The sequence below is a fragment of the Lissotriton vulgaris genome, chromosome 5, assembly GCF_964263255.1.
Source record: "Lissotriton vulgaris chromosome 5, aLisVul1.2, whole genome shotgun sequence".
In the NCBI taxonomy this organism is placed as follows: Eukaryota; Metazoa; Chordata; class Amphibia; order Caudata; family Salamandridae; genus Lissotriton; species Lissotriton vulgaris.
In genome coordinates this window covers 822036787-822063356 of record NC_141693.1, presented here as the reverse complement: position 1 = coordinate 822063356, position 26570 = coordinate 822036787, and the positions used below count along the sequence as shown (strand labels likewise).

Sequence of the window (26570 nt, the reverse complement as noted above, 5' to 3'; positions counted from 1 at the left end):
CTAGATGGCGTGGCCACTGTTTCGCGACTTTCACTTTACTTTTAACAATGGCTGTGGTGAACATAAATGAACGCCGCTTATGTATACCTAATTTTAGTCATTTTCCACAAAAAAGCTTTTGATATTTGCTATTAAAAAACCAAAGAAAATCACTGAAAAAACCATAGGTTATAGACCATATATAGTTAAATATCTGAAGTCCATCTCTACACTCGATGGAGATACAGGTCGTCGATCAGAAGATGTGCTGGCCACCTCTAATGGTAATAGCGTGGCCAGGGCTCTTGTCGTTGCCTCTGCAAATTGCAGAGGGTGCACTTGTTTGACATGCCGCACCATGGTATGTATGGAAAAGGAATATTTTTTTGCTGGATTTCTTCTTGAGAGAACCAAGTCACATATCGTGCAGGTTACTTTTGGTGCAATCACTTTCTTTTGATCTTCAGGATAAGTGAAAAATTGCCAGATGAAAGATTTATTTTTTCTTATTAAAGGTAGTCGATCATTTTGGTCAGATTCGGAAGATGAATGAGATACGGTAGCCATTTCACCAAAGTCTTCCGAAAGATGTAGGACGTTGTTCTCTCTTGAGAGTAGAAAAGATAGTGAGGGAAGTGGGTGGAGTGCTGCGTGTAAATTCCAGAATTGAAACTATTAAGAACCAATTGAAAGTGTTGTTTTCATGTTGCAGCAGGCTGCCATGTAAATAGTTATTTAATAAAACGTTTTACCCTGTTACTTTGCTGGTGTGTTGTATATCTTTATAATATTTGTCGTTATTTTGGGTGGGGTGGGCGGCGGAGCCGAGCTGTCTTGCAGCCATCATGGCGTCGAGCTCGGTTCCTCTCACTAGTTTCATATTTCTCATGAGGGGTTGTTCCTAATTTTTCTATTTTAGCGAGGTCAAAAAAAGATCCCATCAGTGGCCTACTGATTTTGCTCGATTCCTTTTGTTTTTTCTAACAATTTATATGTTATAGTTTGCTAGCACGATACAGCGGCTAGTCCGCATTTTATATATATGTCCTTTTTATTAGGGGTGTCCTCCGGTGGAGTCGGACGATCTACCTCTAATAAACGTTCCGGGTTGAACCAACTACCATCCTGATTTTGTATATCTTCTGAGCTGGATTTAAGCACACAATTGTTAAAGTATGAAACGTTTTATATTTCTAAAAAAAATACCAAGGTGTGTACATCCGGTAACGCACGAAAGTTTAAAAAGACATTCGGCTCCATTTACTGAAAAGTTTCATAAGAATAAAAAAAGAAGTCTAGGTACAGTCTCTTTGACGTACTATAAGTTCTTTGAGGGGTGTATGAAGAAATTCAATAAGTTCAAATTGCAAAGTTTTCACGAAATATAGGCAGGTGCGCGCACTCGGTCGCGCACGAAAGCCTGGAAATGCGATATCCATTTTATTGACAACTGTTGCCGAGAGTGCGCACACCGGGTCGCGCACGAAAGTTTAGTAAGGCTATTTTTATTTACAGACAAATTTTAATGTGTTTAAAAAAAGGCAAGGTACAGACTTTCGAATTCTGTATCGCTTTACAAGGAGTCTCTATGCAACTTGAACAGTGAAGAAAACGGCTTGTTTTCGAAAAAAATATTGCCAGAACTTTATTGACAAAAGTATAGGTTGCATACACGACATTTTTCTGAATTAGCATTTTAAAAACCAATGAAATTCACAGAAAAAACCATAGGTTTTACACACGTTATAGTTAGGAAGTAGCATTTAAAAAACCTATGAAATTCACTGAAAAAACCATAGGTTTGACACATGTTATAGTTAGCTGGAAAATTTACTGATATAAAACCAATGAAATTCCACGTTATAGTTAGTTGGACTCACTATAACTTGCGCGTGCAATGCACTGCTGATGATGTCACATATTACATCACTCATGACATGGTCAGTGACATCACTCATGACATCACTCATGACACCATCCTTGTGACATAGTGACAGACCTCCTTTCACTGTAATGTAACCCTTGAAACACATATTCAAAAATAGAAACTGAAATTTTAAAAAAAATGGAGATACCCATATCAGTTACAACAAGTAATTCAGTAATTCCACCATCTATATACACATCCACTCATTCACCAACAGTTCTATATAGTCACTCATACATATACTCACTCATCATATGAAGTGATACACCTATACATCCTGTTACACACCGACAGTCATCCAAAAGTTACTCACACACATACTCACACGTGCAAATAAACTATTGAACATCCATTTATTTGAATATAGAGTTATACACACACTTCCACCTTACTTCTATTGAAAATTACACATATTTATTCTCTTAAACAATCACTTATAGAAACACATACTTATTTAAACAGGAACTCTTACAATCTCTTACTCTCACATATACTCACTTATACACATCAATATTCATATATACTAGATTAAAACATATGTAGTTACTGATAAAGACACTAGTGAGACAGTCATTCACTCACTAACAAACACATATACACACTCATCCACCCATACAGTCCTGCACATATGCTGTCTTCAAAACACATACAAACAGAGAGTCAGTCACTCATGCATCTATGTGCTAAGTAATACCCCCACCAAACCATATAGACACTCATACTGATACTAAGAGAAACATCTAATAACCCATATACATATGCATGTAGCTACTTACCAACACATGTAGCCACTTATACACAAAGTGAAACACTAATATATATATTTAAATATTTAAACATTACTCACTAATATTTATTTTTCAGAAAGACACATATTCACTGGATGGTGTCATCAGTGATGTCATGAGTGATGTCACTGACCATGTCATGAGTGATGTAATATGTGACATCATCAGCAGTGCATTGCACGCGCAAGTTATAGTGAGTCCAACTAACTATAATGTGGAATTTCATTGGTTTTATATCAGTAAAATTTCCAGCTAACTATAACATGTGTCAAACCTATGGTTTTTTCAGTGAATTTCATAGGTTTTTTAAATGCTACTTCCTAACTATAACGTGTGTAAAACCTATGGTTTTTTCTGTGAATATATATATATATATATACACATACACACACACACACACACACACACATCTTTAACATATTTACACCTATAATACATCTATATACAAACATTGAGGATGTATATTATTCAGCCAAATGAAACGTCTATTTTCCCGAAACAAAAATCTAAAGTATCATAGGTATACACCTTTTGTCTTAACTCACACCTATTTCACTCAGCATTCTCATATCCCTTATCACTGTTATCTACATGTTTCCCTTTTTAGGTTTCGCCTGGCGTCCACTCCGAAGCAGTGTTCGCGCAGGCGAAATCTTTTGATTAGCAGTACGGGGCTTTGTCCCGCCTCTCTCTTCCATTGGCTAGCTTCGTAAATGGAGGCTAGCCATTGGAAGAGATGTGTGTCAATTACTCTTTTCCCCGGCTTGATGCGATCCGTGGGCAATTGTCTCTTTTTTTAAGTCCCGCCCCCCACACCCTCCCTCTCGCCGAGGTCCCAGTCTATTCCTCCTGTAATGTACCTTTTGCTACCTCTTGTTTGTTTTTTAATTCTAGATTTCTTTGTGCTGTCCTCCTTTCTCACAGCCACCCCAATGTTACCCCCCCTCACACTTCTACCTAGGTTCCTCCTCTTCTCAGCTCCCTCGCCCCCAGCGCCTCTCCTCTCTCACTGTGTGCTCTGTGTCTCGCCTACCTTCCCCCGCCCATCCCCGACCGCTTTCATCTTCCCCTCCCCTCTGCTCATCCATCCATTCTCAGCCGCCAGTCCAAGAGAAGCTGCTGTCTCCGGAGCTTGGCTGGGAGGGATGCTGCTGTGCCCGGACCCCACAGAGCTGCTACTGCACCCCCTCAGCAGCGACTGACCCTCCCTCCCTCCAGCCGCCTCCAGCCAGGGCCCCCGGGGGACAGCCTTCATCCCCTGCCTTTGTGCGCTGCGCGGACGCCGCTCTGTGTCTTATCTCTCCTGCAGCTGGCTACCTGAGGACTCCAGGGGCCGGGGGCATCTTCAGCGCCCCCACCGCCACCATCCATCCTCTGAGCAAGAAAGAGCCGAGAAACCACAGCCCTTTACACAACTTCCAGGTCGGAAACATATCCTGAGGCAGACAACCAGCTACTTTTAAACAATTTATATATTGCCAACAGGACGGTATCTCAAGGCGCCGAGAGGCACTTTAGCGCTTTGTGGGCCGTGGCAGAATGAAAAGTTGGATCGGATTCCAATCTGCGGTTGCATCAGCACCTCCGCAGCAGGCGCAGTAACCCACTGCGCTCCCGCATTGTTTCTTCGCCTGGTGATTTCTTAGCAGATCCATTCTCCTCACCGGGGAGGTGGCAGACACTCTCTGTTGGACTTCCGGAGCCGGGCGCTCGCTGAAAGCCCCCATGCTGGCACTGAAATTAGATTTGGAGTTCTTGTGACATGGGGAGAATTGCCCAGGGTCACCGGTGCAAAGGCCAGCTGGGCACGGGCGTGAACCTTCTGAATAAACCCTGCACGTCCCAGTGGGGCCGGATTAAACCTGCTGTCGACGGATTGAGTTTCCCGGGCCTCCTAAACTGGACGATTTGTTCCAAGTTTGCCACTTTCTGCATTCACTGTGAGAAACTTTACTCGCCCAGAGTGTTGTTTTCACAAAGAAAGCCGCTGGCTTCAGCCATAAGGATTTGTACCTTTTATGTTTGTAAAGCGCCCACAAGGACCGGTTTTAAGGCGCATCCGGACGACCAGTAAATACAATTCCATGAAGCCAATGGCATTGTGTACATGGGGAGTATAACATTGCACAACAACAGGTGCATGTTTTGCTCTGCAAGCTGTAGCTGTGCACTTCGAATGCAGCGCTGCGTTTGAACAGGACCGCTTTTGGGCGCGTGGGAGAATGGGCGTGGTATACATGTTTTTGGAAACTGGAGGTTGGGAAGTCGCAGGGATGGATGGGGGTCAGTCACTCTTGTGAGTGACTCTTGGCCTTGCCCTGTGAGAAGCTTGGAGTGCCCACCCCACTGCCCCACCCCCTTATATTGCACCCCTCTTTCTCTCTGAACCCGGTGACCTTTGCGCCGCGAGGATGGACCACGTGGCCAAGTGGCTAAGGGACTACTTGAGGAGCAGGAGGTCTAACCCGCAGCCCCCCCAAGCCCGACTACACAGAGAGTGAGATCCTGAGGGTCTACCGGGCCCAGAAGAGCTTGGACTTTGAGGACCCCTATGAGGACTGCAAGCCCCCCCCCCCCTCTGTGAGGAGGGGGCCCCGGAGGGCCACGAGCCCCCTCCAGGAGCCCGGGCCCCTAGGGGAGGTTCGTGTCCCCCAAGCATCGGCTCATCAAAGTGGACTCCGCCGACCACAACAGGAGCAGAGTGCTGGCGGCGGCGGGGGAGGCCCTGGGTAGGGCTGAGCCGGTGAGTGCAACGAGCCCTGGCAGGGTACTCAGTGACGATCTCCCAGGGCGGAGGAGTGTGCAGGGTACTCAGTGACTGAGCTCCCAGCCGGAGGAGTGTGCAACGAGGTATGGTAACTTGCTGTTCCACACGTGCTGTCTGAAGAGAATATTTAATGTAGAGGCATTTAAACAAGTCTACACTCACTGTGTCTGCATGCCTGGCTGAGGTGCATTGGTTGCGGCTAGCAGCATTCCACTACAATCACGGTGTTTGTATACCTGGATGTGGTGCACTGGAGGCGCCTAGGAGCCTTCCACTACACTCAGTTTCTGCATGAATGGAGTTAAATTGTGTTTGTTCCCTCTTCTGTGAGGTAGTATTCTGCATGTCATGTCCGAGGTGCACTGGAGGTGCCTAGCAGCATTCCACTACACTCACTGTGTCTGCATGCACGGTGTTAGGTTGTGACACTTCACTGTGCTGAGAAGACGTATACAGTACGTTCCAGTTGGGGTTGATTGCAGGTGACGCTTCTCAGGTGACGCTTCTAGTACATTACCTGTTGAGAGCAAGGCGCATTGACTCTGCTTCTTAACGCTGATGTACAGTGGCCCTGCACGCAGACGATGCGCACTGCATGGCATTATTGAGATTCATGGGGCCTTTCAGTGCACTAGGGGACGGCTAATAGCTGAGGGTGGGGTTGTGGTGCACTAGATCTTGACTAGTGAGCTTCCATGACGAAAGCGCTTTGAACCCGCCCTTTACACATGAAATGCTCCAGCATATCAAGAATGATTGAATGAAGGAGAAAGTTTAAATACAGGGCTGCTCCGAAGAACTGCTTCCAGGCTGCGCCACTAACGCTTTGAGAGTCTGAGCAGATTATCTTCCGGAACATTCCCAGCCTCCGTGCACCTCTTTGTAGCCAATGATATGTGAACGTACAAAACGCATGCAGCTCTAGCAACAAGTCCAGCCTGTAAAACTGGGCATAACTGGTGGGCCTGGGTGCACCAAGAGGCCGCTAACCTTCAGGTCTCTGTCTCCCGGTGCCACTGCACCACCTGCACCGATGGATGCTACGCCCCTGCAAGGGTGAAACCTTTTCTGATAGTGGCAGTAATTTATGCTTTCGTAATTGAAACAAGTAACTCTGTGTGTGTATGTGTGGCTCTGTGTGTGTATGTGTGGCTCTGTGTGTGTGTGGCTCTGTGTGTGTGTGGTTTTGTGTGTGTGTGTGTGGGTGGGTGCAAATGCAATAGGACTCGCATTTTCTGGTTGTGCTTGTGAGAAGTTGGCCTGGTATATAATGCTCACTAATTCTTAGAGATCACTTTGTACCATGCCAAGCAACCCTTATGATGATGGTTGTAATTCAACCTTGTAGACCAGTTATCCTAGTGGTAACGTGGACAAAGCAGTCTTAGGCTAAACTCTGAAAGGCATGTGAAGCCAGCTGTTATACCATACACAACCCCCTTGAATACCAAATGAAAGGGACACCACACAGATATATATTGAAAATATATATTGATTTATTAACTATAAAATCCCCTGGACTCTTTATGAGCACAGAAGCACAAGCGTTAAATCACAAGACAGTTTAAAATACACAAAAGTTGCACAATATGGATGAGCCCTAGGGGCCACCTAAACCATATACTAAGAAAGTGGTATAAGAGATACCAATAGGAAAGGGAACAGGCCTAGGGCCTTGGGAATCGCTGGAGCTATTCGAGACTAGCAGTGACTAAGTCGGGAAAGGCCCGCGGGACTCGGGTGCAGTGTTCAAAGTGCACGCACTTTCCAATGCAAAGTCTATGGTGCGTAAAAAGTACAACGTTAGAAAGTTAGGAACCTTCCGAGTGACCTACGGAGCTGAAACTTAAGACACAGGCCCTTGAGATGTGTACCAGTGCAGGAGCACCGGCGGAGCTGAGTTACCTCACCCACAGGAAGCGGGTGCACAGGGTCGAAGTAGTGTCGGTTTTCGTCACGCTGGTCGATGGTGCTTGGAGCTGAAGATGCTGCAGGCGGCTCGATGTGAAGAGTTCCGGTGGATCCAAGGGTGGATCTGAAGATGTGAAGACCTGAAAGCAGAGGGGACAGTGTTCAAAGTCACTAGCCAGTGACTACCGTGGAACCAGATTGGAACCAGGCGATGTCGGGTGCAAACAGGCGTTGTCAGGGAGCTTCTTTCTGCAGCCACGTGGATACCCGGGGTCGAGGACGTCCAGGAGTCGGTCACGAGCTGTCCCACGCAGGCTTCTCGCTGTTGGCGGTGTCGGCAACTTGATCGGAGCAAACAGGCCTTGGCAAAGGCAAGCCAGGCAGAAGTTGAAAGATGCTTAATACTCGGACCAGCAAGGTCAGAGCGGGGGCTCCTTTTTACAGGAGCTTGGGTAGGTCTGGAGCAACCAGACCTGCTGTGTAAATCGTCGGTTTCGTCGCCAAGATGGCCGCTGACCACGTGGCTAGTGGCCGGGATGGCGCGTCGAGTGGCACAATGCAAAAGGGCCCCACGCAGATCGTGGAGATGCTGGAGGGCTGATCTTCGGTGCAAGGGCTGCTCGGTGGTGGGGGTTCTCAGTCCCCAAAGCACAACGTCGAGGATGCCTCAGAAGCTGCGCAGTCAGCTTTTCGAGTGTCTTCCAAGAGGTCCGGTCCCACGTCACTCGGTGCCTCCACGGGTCCCTTCTTTGCAGGGACTGTGGATCGGGCTCTGAGAGGTCTGGGAGTCTGGTTCTTGTCGGGCTCTGGGCTCGGGCTCCGGCGGGAGGCGGCGGCAAAGCAGACGTCGAGTTGCTGGTTGGTACCTGTGTTCACAGGGTGGCCACTCCTAGGCCACAAGGGAGATTCTCTTCAGTCTTCTGTGCAGCAGAATGTCGAAGTCCAGTCTTCTTCTTCGTGTAAAGTTGATTCAGGATGATCTGCTGTGCAATGGCACTGCTCCCACTCTTATTCCCAATCTGAGGGGTGGATCACCTACTAGGTCCCTCCTCTGGGAGGAACCAGGAAGGGGGGCGGTTACACCCCCTTTCCTTTGTCCAGTTCCGCGCCAAGCCTGGGTCTGGAAAGTCCCAGGACCGGTTTGGACTGGCCTATGCACGGGGACACCTTGTGTGCCCCGGGCATGTCTGATTCTATTCAGCCCTGTCCTACCCAATACACAAAACCCTGTCTGGGGTGGTGCTCGCACCTCCCAAGGCAGGAAACCCTTTGTCCCGGCCACCATCTGCCGAGTTTCGGTCAGCAGCAGGAGGCCAGACTCGTGTCTGTGGTGGCAGCATCCATTTTGTGATGCTGAGGCTCTGGTTAACTTTAACCGGGGTTTAAGGCTACACACGTCGTGTCCCTCTAGAAGGGTGGAATGCTATCCCCGTCGACAGAACTGTCGAGGGGATAGTATTCCAATTCGTATGACACCTTACTCTACATGTTTTGATAAAGCCAAACCAAAGATAGCATATAACCGCGAGGATTATAATGCACTTAAGAGTATATGGTATGGCAATATCCCGGAACAGCTTAGGGAGTGGTTCCCGACAGCTGCAGACAGGCTCAGCTCATGCTAGAGCACCATCTCACATATTTCCAAGCACTCTGCCTCCAGGATTGATGAGGCCTTCCATAGGAGTGGCTGATAGGAACATATGTGTCCAGTTTAAGGGTAGATATAGGGATACTATATCTAAGTAAAAGGTGATTACACCAACTTACCCCAGCTGAGTGATCAGCCAGTTGTGTCAAATATGGAGGCCAGGCCAGGGGTGGCACAATACATGCTTCAGCCCCTGGTAGGCCTTGGAAACACCTATGCCCTGGGTACCTATGGTACACTGTTACAGGGGCCTATAAGGTGAACCAGTTCCAATTGTGTATGCACCTAAGGTACATGGAGTCCATTTTAAGGAGAGAGCAATCAGCCTGGGACCCTGAATAGCAGGATCCCAGGCCAACTATGTCAAAAACCAGCTAAACACCAGGCAAAAAGTTTGGGGGTAACCATAGTCAGATATCCACCTTCCTACAGTGCTTGTTAGGTCTCGCCTGTCGATGCGCATGCGCATCGAGCAAGGCGAGAGTATTGGCACTTATCCGCTCTTTATCCACACTGCAAGGAATCGTGGCGATTCCTTGCAGTGCACGATAAATTTAAGCTCAATGCGCATGCGCATTGAGCTTAAATGCGCGTGCACATGCACCCAGCCGCCTACTCTCTCTCTCAGCCTTCCCACAACTCCGCCCCCTCACTACTTGATTGCACGGCCGCTAGGCCGTGCCTCCCCTACTCTCCTCCCCCCTCCTCCTCTCCTCCCATGCCTGCCTGCCTCAACTCTCCGCCTCCCGCCCCCTCCCCCTAGCACCCCCAGCCCGAGGCAGCTTCCCCTGCACAGACCTGCTCTCGGAGGTTCACGACGAAACCATAATGTTATTTGTTCCTTTACACATACTCTCCTCCCCCCTCCTCCTCTCCTCCCATGCCTGCCTGCCTCAACTCTCCGCCTCCCGCCCCCTCCCCCTAGCACCCCCAGCCCGAGGCAGCTTCCCCTGCACAGACCTGCTCTCGGAGGTTCACGACGAAACTAACACAGGTACGTGAAAAAACCAAAAATTTACTTAACGCTACCCATTCGACAATCAGACGGAGCAACTTGGGCATTAGAACGGCAAAAGTATGGATCGCTTCTTCAATTCTCCTCATCCACCCCCACCCTAGCCCCTTGCCTTGATAAAGCGGACTATTTCTGCCAATATTTCTGAAGATGATAGAAGCTGCGGCCAGAGTTCGCCACAGGTCTATTTTCTCCCTTTCTCCTGCCCTCTCTCTCTCTCCCCCTCCCCATCCCCCCCCCCCCCCCCACCAGCACCACCTGCTGCTCTGTGCTCCGGTAAGGTCACCCCAATGCAATGTAACACCCAATGCAATTTAACAGGTGCGCTCGTCATGCAGACGAATTAATGGCTGCATGCTTATGAACAGCTCTAATGTCTCACACCCCCTATTCTTTCTCCCCCCTCTTATTTTCAACAACCCCCCTTTCCATTGCCCATTACTGCGTACTCCGTGTGGAGAGGCATGTAATGGCTGCAGGTTTATGAATCTCTCTCCTCACCGTATTCCCCTTTGTCACCCCCCCCCCTGCCCCCAGTAATGCCTCCATGACAGGTGCTCTTGGTGGAATGATTAAAGCGGCGGCTGGTTTAACCAATGCACTTTCCAGATGGTTAAGTTAACGAGCCTTGAGAAGATACATCTCCTGGCCTGAAAGCTTCTATTAAATAAAGAGATTTATGCACATAACATGCAGCTATAAAGGTTTATCATGGGGTGAGCAGTGGAGGGCAGAGATAGACATAGCACTCCAGTGCTCCATGTGGGAGGATTGCACACACTAGCTTCGATTTATTGTGTTTATATTGCACCAAGTTGTAGCCTTATGGTCCCTCTCGTGTACCATGCAAACAGTTGAGTAACAGCCTTGGCAAATACAATAGATCTGGATTGAATTTGCTAACACAAGCAGTGTTCGCATATTAGAGTGAGCCAGCAGGAGAGAACAGAGAGGGCAATAGTTCTAAAGTACTGCCACATGCTGTTAAATGCAAAAACTTGCTTGGAGGTGGAAGGATACACACAAAAACCCAATAGCATCAAGTGAGAGATAATAATTACTGGATTGAGCCAAGAGAGACTGACAAAGAGGCAAACTAATAACTGGGGACGCGCTGCCACCAGATACCTCACCGCTGCCAGTTGGGACTCCAAGTCCCAGGGTGCTGCTTTGCCCAGAGGGAGGAGCCTGCCGTCACCGCCACAGTCCATAGCGCCCTGTAACACCACAGCGCAGGACGCACTGCCACCAGACACCACACAGCTGCCAGTGGGGACTCCAAGTCCCAGGGTGCTGTTTTGCCCAGAGGGAGGAGCCACCCGTCACTGCCGCGCTTAATAGCGCCTTGTAACACTGCAGCGCGGGCCGCACCCGAGCGAAGCCTGTGCCAAGGGCGGGCCCGTCCTTGCCAGGAAGAGGCAGGGCAGGGCCAACCCTCCAACATCTGCCAAAGAACACGACCGACTTGAACGAACTCAAGGTACTGTTTTTTGTGTGCTTGGGATGAACCCCTCACCCTCAACCCCTCACTCACCCTCACTCACCCTCACTCACCCTCACTCACCCTCACCCTCAACCCCTCACTCACCCTCACTCACCCTCACTCACCCTCAACCCCTCACCCTCACCCACCCTCAACCCCTCACCCACCCTCAACCCCTCACCCTCACTCACCCTCAACCCCTCACTCACCCTCACTCACCCTCAACCCCTCGCTCACCCTCACTCACCCTCAACCCCTCGCTCACCCTCACTCACCCTCAACCCCTCACTCACCCTCACTCACCCTCAACCCCTCACTCACCCTCACTCACCCTCACTCACCCTCACCCTCACTCACCCTCACCCTCAACCCCTCTCACCCTCACTCACCCTCACCCTCACTCACCCTCAACCCCTCACCCTCACCCACCCTCAACCCCTCACCCACCCTCAACCCCTCACCCTCACTCACCCTCAACCCCTCACTCACCCTCACTCACCCTCAACCCCTCACTCACCCTCACTCACCCTCAACCCCTCACCCTCACTCACCCTCAACCCCTCACTCACCCTCACTCACCCTCAACCCCTCACTCACCCTCACTCACCCTCAACCCCTCACCCACCCTCAACCCCTCACCCTCACTCACCCTCAACCCCTCACTCACCCTCAACCCCTCACTCACCCTCACTCACCCTCAACCCCTCACTCACCCTCACTCACCCTCACTCACCCTCACTCACCCTCAACCCCTCACCCTCACCCACCCTCAACCCCTCACCCACCCTCAACCCCTCACTCACCCTCAACCCCTCACTCACCCTCACTCACCCTCAACCCCTCACTCACCCTCACTCACCCTCAACCCCTCACTCACCCTCACTCACCCTCACTCACCCTCACTCACCCTCACTCACCCTCACTCACCCTCACCCTCACTCACCCTCACCCTCAACCCCTCACTCACCCTCACTCACCCTCACCCTCACTCACCCTCAACCCCTCACCCTCACCCACCCTCAACCCCTCACCCACCCTCAACCCCTCACCCTCACTCACCCTCAACACCTCACTCACCCTCACTCACCCTCAACCCCTCACTCACCCTCACTCACCCTCAACCCCTCACCCACCCTCAACCCCTCACCCTCACTCACCCTCAACCCCTCACTCACCCTCACTCACCCTCAACCCCTCACTCACCCTCACTCACCCTCAACCCCTCACTCACCCTCACTCACCCTCACCCTCAACCCCTCACTCACCCTCAACCCCTCACTCACCCTCACTCACCCTCACTCACCCTCAACCCCTCACCCTCACCCACCCTCAACCCCTCACCCACCCTCAACCCCTCACCCTCACTCACCCTCAACCCCTCACTCACCCTCACTCACCCTCAACCCCTCACTCACCCTCAACCCCTCACTCACCCTCACTCACCCTCACCCTCAACCCCTCAGCCTCACCCTCACTCACCCTCAACCCCTCACCCTCACTCACCCTCAACCTCATGCTAAAGATTTACAAAAAAACCCATAAACAATTCTAAAAGCACTAACTCTAATGCTGCGAGACCTATTGCATTTCTAATGCTTGTTTTTTTCTTGCGTCTGTTCCCTGGTTGTGCTCGCTTTTCTTGCCTCTGCCCCCTGGTTGTGTGTAGCTCTGTGTGAGTGTGTGGCTCTGTATGTGGCTCTGTGTGTGGGGCTCTGTGTGTGTGTGTGGCTCTGTGTGTGTGGGTGTGTGTGTGTGTAGGTGCAAATGCAATAGGTGTCGCATTTGTGAGAGATTAAGCTATTGGCATTGTAAATGACAATGCCATTTAGTTATCTGTTTTCAAAACCAACACTTAAATAAAAATGTTGTCATTTACAATGCCAATAGCTCTAACTTTTGCAAAGGCGAGACCATTGCATTGTAAATGCTTGTTCTTCAACCTTTCCATATGCAGCAACCTTTTCACTTTCACATTCAATTCTGCCTTTGTTCCATACAGTGCCGTACTTTACTTTTTACATAATTCTTGCCAACCTTGATTATTTCCATGAGATCTGAGAATTTTGTATCACCTTTTCGTACCATCCATGGATACCTCGCTCTCATTTGTTGGCCAAGATCGAAATGGCCTTACATTCTTTTTCTTGTCAAAGCATGATTTATACTTTTCCTGCCTCTTTATATTATTCTCAGTCACACTCACTACATCCCCTTTCTGGCCATATCCACTTCATCAACATCAAACATGACCTTCAGTTTCCGGCATCAAAGAAATTCAAACTTAGTGGTAACATAATTTGTCACCACGTAAGAATTGCTCAATTACTGGCCTATTGTTTGCAATTGCCATCTGAATGCTCTCCTTAATGATCCAGTTAGTCCTTTCTTCTAAACTATATGCCCTAGGATTTTAAACTGCTGTCCTCTCGTGCACAATGTTGCATCCTACCTAATATCTTTCCATTTTATATGAGCATGACGGCAATTATCAGAAAGTAATTCCTCTGGATAAATGTCACTATTAAATCTTTATCACCTTCCTGGAAGTGAGAGATCCGACAAATTCAACATCAAAGCACTTTGAAAAATAGTCAAAAATTACAATGGCATTCGTATGTTGTACTCCCAGTTTTTCACAGGTGCTATGATATCCAATACAACTGTTGCAAAAGGGAAATTCCACGGATTGTCATGGTTGTGTATGAGTTTTAAGTATTTTGTACCCATTGACACACAACAAGCATTACTTAACCCCACCTTCAACTTCTCTTTCCATGCCGGGCCACCAAAATCTCTCTCTTAACATCCTTTTGGGTCTGCTGCATGCCTTCTGACCTTGCTGTGTCAATGCAATTAGCTTGTTTCTTTAAATCTTTGGAGGAATCAGTTTACTACCTCTTCGCTAAACTCATTCTTAACTCAATAAAAGCTCTCAAATCCATTAGAACTCTTAGGCCACCCAACTGAACCCACGTTACCAAAGTGACCAGTTATTCATCATGCTTGTATGCCTGTCTCCTTTCTTCTTCTAAAATTGCACTCAAATCACCATCACTTACATTTGCAACCAATCTCGTTTCAAGATGAGTTCTACCCCAATACCCTGGTTGTGTGCATGGATGGTTTGTAATCTTGGAAAACTATCTCCATATCAATTATTGACCTTCAAAGACAGCAAGGGTTTACCTTTCAATCACTGAATATCACTTTTCATTATCACCAAAAGTACACAATGTATATGTGCAATAATGATTGCTTCATTATCCTGAATTTGGATTAAAAGTGACCCATGAAGATGGAAGGACACACACATCGGTAGTAATAATTGTTTTGTTTTTAATATAAAACATCCTAAGTGATGGGGCCTCTAAAATCTCCCATTTGATATTGTCAAATTCTGATTGACACTCCTGACACCTTAAAAACCTTTCCTTAACAATTCATGCAGACATTTGGTTTTATCTGAACAAAAATACAGTACGGTGAGGAAAGATTCTAAGTCCTCTTCGCTGTCTGAAATAGCAGCATTAAGTATGTTATTATTTAACTTATCTCACAGACTGGTTCCATTTCCACAAATAAAATGACCTAAATAAATTACACTCTCAACCTTCAATTTACACTTTTCAGCTTCTCATCGTGATCCACGATTGGTTTGCGGGCGGCTGGTCCGACCCAGCTTAACGGGTGGAACTCAGAACGATGGAGTTGGCGCAGATCCAGGGGTTCTTATATGACTGCCCAGTACCACCGGACCTACCCTCAGTCACAAGGTCGGTACTCATGGCCTGGCGTACCGCCCTCCGTCATGTCCAATAGGATCGGAAGCTCACTAGACAAACACCGTTGTGGAGTGGGGCTTGGCTGCAGGAGGTCTCGTCCTTACGGGGGTTTCACCATTGGGACCTTGTGGGAATCTCGCTGCTGGGATACGTGTGGGTGGGGGACCACATCAGAGCCTTTGCTGACTTACAACAACGTCACGCCCTTCCTCATTCCCAATTCTATAAATACCTACAACTCAGAAACGCTCTCCGCGCACACATTCCATCCGTCACCTCTCTCCCAGAATTCAGCCCCCTGGAGGCTCAGGTGATGATGGGGAACCTGGGCAGGGGGAGTGTCTCGAATTTATCGGTCACTAGTGAATAACGGCCCTGCTTCCCTGGACCGACTTTGGGAGCGTTGGGAGGGGTGGGTGGGGGTGGGTGTGCCCTCTGGAAGAGGCGGACTGGCGCGACGCCCTTATGCCACCAAAGACCCTGACTACGTCCTCTAGGCTACGCCTGGTCCAACTTTTCTACCTTCACGCGGCCTATCTAACCTCGGCGCGACTCTTTCTGGCCCGGCTGCGATCCACACCGGCTTGTGTGTGCTGCGATTCTGCTCCAGCAGATTTTTACCACATAGTGTGGCAATGCCCGGCGCTGGCGCCGTTCTGGCAGGGGGTGGAACTTGAGCTCACGTGGGCCCTGGGTTCTGAGGTTCCCCATGATCCGCTGCACTTGCTGCTGGGAGTGTTCGACGGGCTGGACGGCTGAAGGGTGGACAAGCGCTTCCTGGGAACAGCGCTAGCGGTTACAAAAAGAGACATAGTGGGGCTCTGGTCTCGAGCGGGGGCATCAACCGTGCGGAGATGGAGGAATGGGGTGGACTGGTGTGGGGTACAGGAGGAGTCCCTCATCGAAGTCCGGGGTTGCCCTGAACTATTCTGCAGGGTGTGGGGCAAATGGTTTGGTTCACTGCCAGCTTGAAGACCCAAGTCTTACTGTACAATTGCACTGTTTGGGGATTACCACACCCACTCAGATGGGGTCATTTATACTTCAATTGATTGTGTATGACGAAATGTGTTTTAACTGTGATGCTTGATTTGCTGGCAATGGTTTTTATTGTTCCTCAAAATGCCAATAAAGTTGATTATCAAAAAAAAAAAAAGTAACATACCCCAGGTACCCCACAACATTTCTTTTGCATTGTCCTTTGAAAAAAAGAACTAGCCAAAAATAGCTCACAGGGCACGTGTTTAAATTGGAACTCCCCAAATTGTGTAATAAAAGATATTAAATGACTAGATGTTGGATACAAAATCAATACACATTCTCCAAATGCTCATCATGCTCCACTCTGTTCCAGCAAACATGAAACTATTATCTTAAAAGTAACATACCCCAGGTACCCTACACATTTCTTTTGCATTGTCCTTTGAAAAACAGAATTAGCCAACACTAGCTCACAGGGCACGTGTTTAAATCGGAACTCCCCAAATTGTGTAATAAAAGATATTAAATGACTAGATGTTGGTTACAAAACAATTTGATGATACGCAGAACAGTGATCAGTTGTGGAAAAGCAACAGTGGACAACATTTCATTTATGTTCAGCAGAGTATGTCTGTGGCCCCATATGGCATTGATTTGGAAGATTGACACAACCTCACAAAAGATCTGGTTTGCGTGCTACAACAATGGATGTGAGCCAACCAAAAGAATCAGGTTCTTCCATAATGTCATGTAGTTTTAGATTTCATATTTAACTTCTTGTTTGTGGCTTGCGGGAGGTTGCTTTTCATATGGATTTGTGGTTCTGCATTTTTTTCCAGTTTGATGTTGTGTTGGAAACCCAGCGATAGCAAACTGGCTGGGGGTGAGTGTTTGATTTGCTCAAGCGCTCTGTCCATCATCCCCTTTGGTATCGCTGTGTTGGAAACCCAGCAATTTTCCCAAACTCTCACTAAACACTTTGGGATATCTTGTGTTCCAACACATAGATTTCTCACAACTGTCAACCAGCATGCTTGATTCTGGTGCACCTGGTCTCAGTTGCATTCTACTTGTGGCTTAATGTATCCATCCTAAGATGGATACAGCTTTCTTTATAATAAAAATTCTACCATGTATCCTTCTGTCCTTAAAAGCAATGTCGGAGAAGAATTACCCAATAATTGTTATACTTTCACCACCACACTGTCTCAAATTTATATTAGCTGAATGTACAACTTTTTGTTCTAATCTTAGCCAGTCATGCTGGTTGTATTCTCTGCCTTCTTAACATAACATCCCTATCCTAAGATTCTGGCGATACCATCATAAAAGGTTCTACAACACAGAATATAACTTTGTGTGCATGTGCTTTTCTTTGAGTGTTTGTGTTATTGGTATAAAGTATTCGGAAGACTGGCAATGTATGCCTGGGATCCTCTTTGCTAAAACAACTGAAGTAATTACTGGTTTACCTTCTAAAGCCCACTGACTAATAAGTCACACACCCCAGCTTAATAATCCATTAACTCAGTTATCAATTCTCTCACCAATCTATCCAAATGATGACTTGTCTGTTCCTCTCTGGGTCTGCCTGCATGTTCTTCAATCTGTCTTCTTATCCATCTACATAGTCACCCATCCATCCATACTTGGTTCTCTAATCCCTTCATCTACATATGCACCCACTTATATATATCCACCAATCAACATATCCACCCTCTACCCATTGGTATACTTTTTGCTATACTCTTAATCAACCATATACCCACCCAATTAAGCGTCCACTATAAAATCCATGCACCAATTCAACCACACCTACCCACTCGAGACAGTCACTCTCTCATCATTTCCACTTACTTGCCCTTCCATTTACACACCCAGTCGGGAATTCAGTCTATCATCCATCCAGACTATTACACTTGCATTCACTCACACAGGTATTCAATCTCTCATATAGACACTCACTCACCCACTCTGTTATCAAAACGCTCACTCCTCCAAATATTCATTCTCTAGTGTCTAGTCCATTGGCCAATACCACCACCAGAAAAAGCATTCAGACATTTGCTCCATCACTGGCCCATCCACTCACTCATCCATCCTCTCTCATACATTTACACACTTGCTCAAACGACAGACCACTTGAGGTCCGACTGGTGGGTGCATCCAAATAGCTGCCCAGTCACCAATCTGACACCATATTGATATCTCCACTCTTTTATCTATAAATCTATCCACTCATCTATTCACTCATCCTGCCAACAACCCATTCACACATCTGGACATACACACTTTCCGTCAGTAAAAAATACACTTTTACTTAGAAAATAAGCCAGACCTGCCAGCTAAGTAAATTCTTGTTTATCAGGTGCCAGCTGAAATGAGTTAAGGCAAGTAACTCCGGTATAATAACCAGATACCGCACTATAAATGTAGCTTGTCCCACAGCACTTTCTGCAATTCACCAATGTTGACCTACTAACAATTAGATACTTTATTGTACTTTAGCTGGCATAAAACAAGAAATAAATACTCTGGGGCCTGTTCATACAGGATATTTACACGTGAGTAAATCTACCGGTGTAAGTTTACTTTTATGCTTTGGAGTACATTTACCGATTTAGGATAGTCACCATTTTTGAGTGCAAATGTAACCTAAAGTGTTGACTTACATGCCTCTACTCCCTAAAATGAGAGATAAGACAAGTGTATGATTGTAAAGTTATTACTTGTACCTTGTTACACGTAGACGGAGAACTTCACCACCTTGGTGAAGATCTCCGCCACTGTGGGGGGAAGCTCTACCACTATGATGAGATCTTCACCACTGTCTGGGATCTACTCATAGGAAAGAATAAAGAACATTATTGAAATTCAATATTTAAAAGAAAAGAAAAGACTTTATTTTTATTATAAAATATAAATGTAAATTAAATAAAATATTTACTTTACACTAGAACTAAAAGTATTACAGTACATTACCCTAACACTTTTTTTAAATTAAATAATGTAGACATTTATTTTGTAAATATTAATTTCTAAACAAAATAAAGACACCCTACCCTGCACATGTCATTTAATTAAAATTTAGTATATTTAATTAAAGTTGTGTTTAATGTAACCTTTACAGTATACTTTTTAATAAAAGCTTAAAAAGCAGTTTTTTTTATTAAGTTATCTATTTAGTGGATAAGAGTGTAGTCGTTGATTGTATTTCGTTTGTAGAAACACTGTGATTTTTTTATATTTAACTAGTCCCAGCCACGCGACAGTTACTAAGAGAAATGGGCTAATGGCCCACTCTGGGGAGGCTGTATGGCAGCTTCCTAGTACAGTGCAAAATCCAGTGTTCACTCTTAAGAAACCGCTTTACTGGAACATTACACTTCCGGCTTTTCAGCTGTCACGATTTGAGAGGCATTTTTCATACATCAACGCTGAAGAGTCCGTTCATTTATGTACACCGTGAAGTCGATTCAGTATGCAACATTACACCTACGTGAGAAGCATGCTGCAAATTGCATTTAAATAGAGAGAAGCTGCTGTTAGGAGGGGGCGGAGAAGCAAGCTGTGTCGTAGAATCCCTTGCATTTCAAGTTCAACTAACAGAAATTTTATTCACACATGATGTTGGTTCATCATGCGCAGATTTGCCGAAGGAACGAAGCGAGAATAAGAGACAGGTGAGAAGACTACGCACGTTTTGCGTTACCTGTTCACGTAGCCTCTTTTGTACTCCTCATTATACTAGCACTGCGACAGGGGGGCAGATACCGGTAGCCCCTTAACAGAGTCGGCAGGAGAACGCCTATGCGACCACACAGCTCTCAGAAGCAGGACAGGGAACAGCTGAACTTCCTGCTCAGCAGTAAGGTGTGTTTACAAAACAGAGGACGCTACTCACATTTCGCCGTCAGGCAACAGGCACTTTTACAACGAAGAGCGTGTGATCAGCGTAGACGCGTTATTGTCATAGAAGAAGGACGACGGTGGTGAGTTCTAGTTTTAGGTTTACAGAAGTTGACATCTTTAACATGCTGATGTGGCATATTGTGTAATACAATCTGAGCCTCGGGTCCTGACATAAAATTAGCGAGCCTTCAGACGAAGTTCCTATGTAACCGCTGCTCTTATTTACGCGTTTGCCGCCCAGTGCGCGTGGTAGAGGACAAAACAATAGATCTCATAACTCGAGTTCCCATGTTCAATTTTACACTATGAGCAAAAATGCTACGAGTTACAAATTAAAAGAGGAAACGAAACAAGATGTCTGCTGATACTTTCCAAACCACGTTTTTACAAGTGGCCACGGGAAAGATTGTGCTTCTCATTTCTTTACTGGTAAATTTCTCAGCATCCAATAAAATCACAGATAAAACAAATACTAGAATACCCATGACCACACAGGGTATCACATGATAAACCATAGAGTAACCCATATATAAGCTGCAGATGAGACTACCACATTCTCTTTCTTTGCAGCTCCGCCGCCAGTTAAGTGCTTTGCAGTTTTTGCTTTGTCTTTCTCTGTCTATTTGCATGCTGATGGTGTGTTTACTAACGCGTAGCATGTCTTTTCATTACAATTGTTACTATTATTGCTTCGCAGTCTGTTTATTGCGTTATTTGTTAATTTGGCTGTTTTTTCGTTGTTTTATTGCCTGGTTATTGTCACGTTGCACGCATTTCAGGATATACACCTTTACGCTTATTAGCGGTTTTTCTTTGCCTGTTTCTTCGTTTTTTGCAAACCGGCTGGTGACCCTCCTTTACTTTGCAAACTGCTCAGAGGTATCCGGTTGGTCAAACCACCTTGTCCCAAATATTCAGAGTTATGGGATGGTTCCTCCATTTTGCGATTCTTGGAGGCCTAGCCCTCAATAAGTATTTGTCACGAAAGCAGCTGTCTGCAAAACTGACTGTGTTACTCTGTCTAGTGTCTTGCAAATGGGTTTCTGATAGCCGTGCGCTTGATTTAGCGGGTCGTAGGGTCTCACCTGAGGGTGTTACTTTTGTAATTACCAGTCGTACTAAGTGTATTAAGACTACTATTGCTTACCCGGCTTTCCCAAATAATCCTAAACTATGTGTGGCACAATGTATCAAAGATTATGAGGTAAGAACAGCTGAATTTCGTCAAGATATGAGACGTCAATTTTTAATTGCTTTACAGAAACCTTTTCGCCCAGTGACCCCAGCTACCTCCAGATGGATACGCTGTCTCGTGGGCGAAGCTGGAATAGATGTTTCCAAATTTGGTGCACATTCAGCTCGTAGAGCTATGGCTTCTAAAGCTATCTCTTTGGAGGTTAGCTAAGCGGATATTATGAACGTAGCTGATTGGTCACCTAACACAATGTTTAAGTCTTTTTACTATAAGCCTATTGTGGATGTTGTTCGGCAGACCAGCACACTTAACTGCAGTGTTGGTGACCAGGACCACCTGATAAGGAAGACTCTCCAGCACTCCTCAAAGGAAGATTTATGGACATGTTGCTTGAAATGAACCCATTCGCTGGGGTTCAAATCATGTTCAGGAGATTTTCGTACTGCGGGAGTAGCAGCATCGACCTGATGAGAGATAGATGGAACCACAACAGATAATCCCTAATAGCATTCGAGAACCAGGTCATCTGTGATATTCACTTTAGCAGCTGCAGGAATATAGAAATTCGTATGGCTTTCCTCATCAGCACTTCGTGAGGAAACAATCTTTTTAATTTACAAGAGTTACTTCGGATACACATTAGCACCAAAGAAAGTGTTTTAGGCAATTTGTGCAAGGTAGAGGCACAGGCTTTGCCAGTTTAGATTTGATTGTTCAGTTCAATCTCTCTGCAATGCCCAATGCCTTGGGCCTGTAGCTCCAGTGAAACATCTGGTAAGTCCCTAAGGCTGTACACCGTAACTACATTACCTCACTCCTAAAGTGAGTTCCTTGAGCCGATTGAAGATAAAATGGCATCCCGAATCACAGTATTAACTCCTGCAACAATAATTTTGCAACAGTTAGACTGTCCAGTCTCCTTGTGGGATGTGCCTCTACCCAACGTGAGAACCAGTGCACAATGACGAGTATATATCTCAATTGATTACATTGAAGCATGTCCACAAAGTCAATCGGGAGACGGTTGAAGGGACCCTCATACTTCCCAATGTGACCCATATTCACCACAAAGTTTTGTTTCTGGCAGGTAAGCAATGTTAACACAAACTTTCTGCCATCGATCAGGAATGGGGATTGTACCAATAAATTCTGAAAGTAGAGACCATCCCATATCTACCCACATGTTGCACTGTGCATGTGCCGTGCTATCTTGGGCAAAAGGGAATCAGTGAAAACTGGCTTCCCATTTCGGGACACCCACATATCACTGGCATCCCACACACAACCCATCCTTTCCCATTTGGCCTTCTCTAGCTCTGGGGCGGTATGCTGCAGTTCTCTCAACTCATTGAAGATATGTACAGTATTCAGTAACATTGGAAACAGTTTCTCTCTTTGCATTACATGGTTCATACATGTGGAAGGTGCTGGACTCAAGTGCACAATATTGGGCAATTTCATCTGCATAACAGTTGCCCATGGTGACAACATCACTGCCACTCTTGTGTGCAGCACACTTCACTATGGCAATTTCCCTTGGCAATTGTAAAGCATCCAACAAATTTGAAAGATACAGCCCATTTCTAATAGGCGCACCAGCTGAGGTAATGAAACCTTGTTGTGACCACAGCTGGCAGAAGTTCTGCACAACTCTGAACCCATACTGGCTGTCAGTATAAATGGTAACTCGTAGCCTTCTGATGTGCAGCAGATTCTGATAAGGGAAATTATTTTTCCTACTTCCAAACACATTACACATGGCCCAAGAAAGATGCTTCCACTACTCCGCTCAGTGTACACACAGTATAAGCAACTCTTAAAATACCTTGTCAGTTTCTCAAGCAAGACCCATTGTAGGAGAGTAGGGTCTGCTATCCTATGGTCACCCCAATTTTTGCTTTTTTATCTTCACTGGTTTTCGACTTAATGTGTCTGTGGGCCTGCTAATCAGACCCACAGCCTGCTGTTCTCTCTCTAAATTCACAGACATGTACTATAGGTACATATCCAATTTGGTACTGGACACCTTGTCAGCCCCTATACAGTGCACCATAGGTGCCAAGGGCATAGGTGCATCCAAGGCCTACCAGGGGCTGCAGCATATCTTTTGCCACCCCTGGCTGGTTCTTAAATCGACACAACTGGCTGACCACTCAGCTGGGGCAAGGTGGTGTAATCACCCCTTGCTTAGATATAGTATACCTATATCTAAACCTATATCTGGACACATATAAACCTATAAGTCACTCCTATGGCAGGCCTTATCAATCCTGGAGGCAGAGTGCTTGGTTTTACGTGAGATGGTGCTCTAGCATGAGCTGAGCCTGTCTGCAGCTGTCGGGAACAACTCCCTTAGCTGTTCCGGGATATTGCCATACCATATACTCTTAAGTGCATTATAATCCATCGCGGTTATGTGCTAACTTTGGTTTGGCTTTATCAAAACATGTCGTGTAAGGCGTCATACGATTTGGAATACTATTCCCTCGACGGTCCTGTCGACGTTGATAGCATCCCACCCTTCTAGAGGGAGAAGACATGTTACTTTACTAAAACGCGGTTAATACTAACCAGAGCCTCAGCATCACAAAATGGATGCTGCTGCCACCGACACAAGTCTGACCTCCTGCTGCTGACCGAAACTTGGCAGAGGAGGCCTGGACAAAGGTTTTCCTGTCGCGGGGAGGTGCTACACCACCCCAGCCAGGAGATAGTGTATTGGGGCAGGGAGGGCTGAAAGAAACTAGACAGTGCCTGGGGCGCACAAGGCTTCCCCTTACATAATCCGGTCAAACCGGTTCTGGGGCACACCAGCCCCAGTCCCAGCGCGACCCTGGACAAAGGGAAAGGGGTGTAACCACCCCCTTCCTGGGTCCCACCCATAGGAGGGGCCTAGCAGGTAATCCAGCCCCCTAGATTGGTATAAGAATGGGAGCAGTGCCGTAGAAGACTGAAGAATCTCCCTTGTGGTCAAGGAGTGACCACCCTGTGCAAACAGGCACCATCCAGCACCTCAACGTTTGCTTTGTTGCAGTTCCCGCCGGAACTCGAGCGACAGAGATCGACAAGACCCAGCGTGCCTGCCTTCTAACAGCCCGATCCACAGTCCCTGCAGAGCTGAGACCCGTGGAGGCGACCTGAAGCGTGGGGCCGGCCATCTTGGAAAGACCACGAGGCGCTGACCGTGCAGCTTCCGAGGCTCCCTTGAAGCTGTGTATTGGGGTTTGAGAAGCCCCAGCCCTGAGCCACTCTTGCACCGAAGCTCACCCCTCTACACTCACTGAGTGCTGCGTGGGTCCTTTCCGCATCTTTTGGCTCAACTCGTTGGTCCGGTCGCTTGACCGTTAGCTAGCGGCCCCAGTAACGACGAACCTTTGAATCTAACTTGTGAATCTGGTTGCTCCAGACTTGCCCTCGCTCCCCTGAAAAGGAGCACCCGCTCTGACCCTCCTGGTTCGAGTAAGAAGCGATCTTTGAATCCTGCGTGGGTTGCGCTTGCCAAGGGTTGTTTGCTCCGATCCGGAAGCCGACACCGCCGACAGCGAGAGCCCTTGTGGGACAGCTCGTGATCCACTCCTGGACATCCTCGGTGCCCCAGAGTCCACGTGGCAGCTGAGACAAGCTTCACGACATCGACCTGATTGCGCCCGACATTGCCTGGTTCCTTCCTGGTTCCACCCTGGTCACTGCTGAGTGACCCAGACTCTGTCCCCTCTGCTTTCAGGTCATCTACATCTTCGATCCACCCTTGGATCGCACCGGACACTTCTCTTCTGTGCCGCTCATTTGCTCAAACTCTATTTGCCAACAAGGAGGATACCTGAACGCTGATCCCGGAGGGCGCTTTGCAACACCTACTTTGCACAGGAAAGGTCGCGCCGCTGGTGGGAGCTTCTCCGCAATCGGCGGACAGCCTGCACGCTCCCAGCGTGCACTAGACCTTGAGGCTACTAGTTGGCTCCACCGGGGGACTGCGAGGACCAGCAGCCTCTACACCTAACAGCTGGTGCCTCTTCCCCCGGCGGCCACGCCCCCCCATTTGCCTATTTATTTTTCGCGACACCCGCTTCGCGGGTGCCGCTCATTTGCTCAAACTCTATTTGCCAACAAGGAGGATACCTGAACGCTGATCCCGGAGGGCGCTTTGCAACACCTACTTTGCACAGGAAAGGTCGCGCCGCTGGTGGGAGCTTCTCCGCAATCGGCGGACAGCCTGCACGCTCCCAGCGTGCACTAGACCTTGAGGCTACCAGTTGGCTCCACCGGGGGACTGCGAGGACCAGCAGCCTCTACACCTAACAGCTGGTGCCTCTTCCCCCGGCGGCCACGCCCCCCATTTGCCTATTTACTTTTCGCGACACCCGCTTCGCGGGTGCCGCTCATTTGCTCAAACTCTATTTGCCAACAAGGAGGATACCTGAACGCTGATCCCGGAGGGCGCTTTGCAACACCTACTTTGCACAGGAAAGGTCGCGCCGCTGGTGGGAGCTTCTCCGCAATCGGCGGACAGCCTGCACGCTCCCAGCGTGCACTAGACCTTGAGGCTACCAGTTGGCTCCACCGGGGGACTGCGAGGACCAGCAGCCTCTACACCTAACAGCTGGTGCCTCTTCCCCCGGCGGCCACGCCCCCCATTTGCCTATTTACTTTTCGCGACACCCGCTTCGCGGGTGCCGCTCATTTGCTCAAACTCTATTTGCCAACAAGGAGGATACCTGAACGCTGATCCCGGAGGGCGCTTTGCAACACCTACTTTGCACAGGAAAGGTCGCGCCGCTGGTGGGAGCTTCTCCGCAATCGGCGGACAGCCTGCACGCTCCCAGCGTGCACTAGACCTTGAGGCTACCAGTTGGCTCCACCGGGGGACTGCGAGGACCAGCAGCCTCTACACCTAACAGCTGGTGCCTCTTCCCCCGGTGGCCACGCCCCCTAACTTGCTCACCATAAATCGAACAGCCCCAAACGCATCGCGGGACGCGCGCGGGGCGAAGCGCGGGCGAAGTCCGGGCCCGTTTAAGCCCGTTCAAGACCGGGCAGGACTGGACTGGGCCACCCTATTTTCAGTTTGCATTTATATCTTGCCACTGTTAATACATCTATTTAGGTCCCGCCAGTTTTTGCTATTGGCCTTAGAAGTTTCATTGTACCTTACTACTGTTACGATTCTTACGGTACAATG

The 26570-nt window shown here is 47.7% G+C and overlaps 1 protein-coding gene across 6 annotated transcripts in view; it reads right to left on the bottom strand.

Annotated features, from left to right (window-relative positions):
• The window catches only part of MARCHF8 (membrane associated ring-CH-type finger 8), a 713145-nt gene that overhangs the window by 603121 nt on the left and 83454 nt on the right, over nt 1–26570 (bottom strand). The window contains exon 1 of one of the 6 annotated variants that reach the window (XM_086922312.1): nt 19985–20193. The exons of 1 other annotated variant lie outside the window; for it this stretch is intronic. The gene's annotated coding sequence lies outside the window, so the exon portion shown is untranslated. Of the gene's footprint in view, nt 1–19984; nt 20194–26570 lie in introns of those variants that run through there. 4 more of the 6 variants (XM_086922310.1, XM_086922309.1, XM_086922311.1 and 1 more) reach the window with 4 other exon arrangements.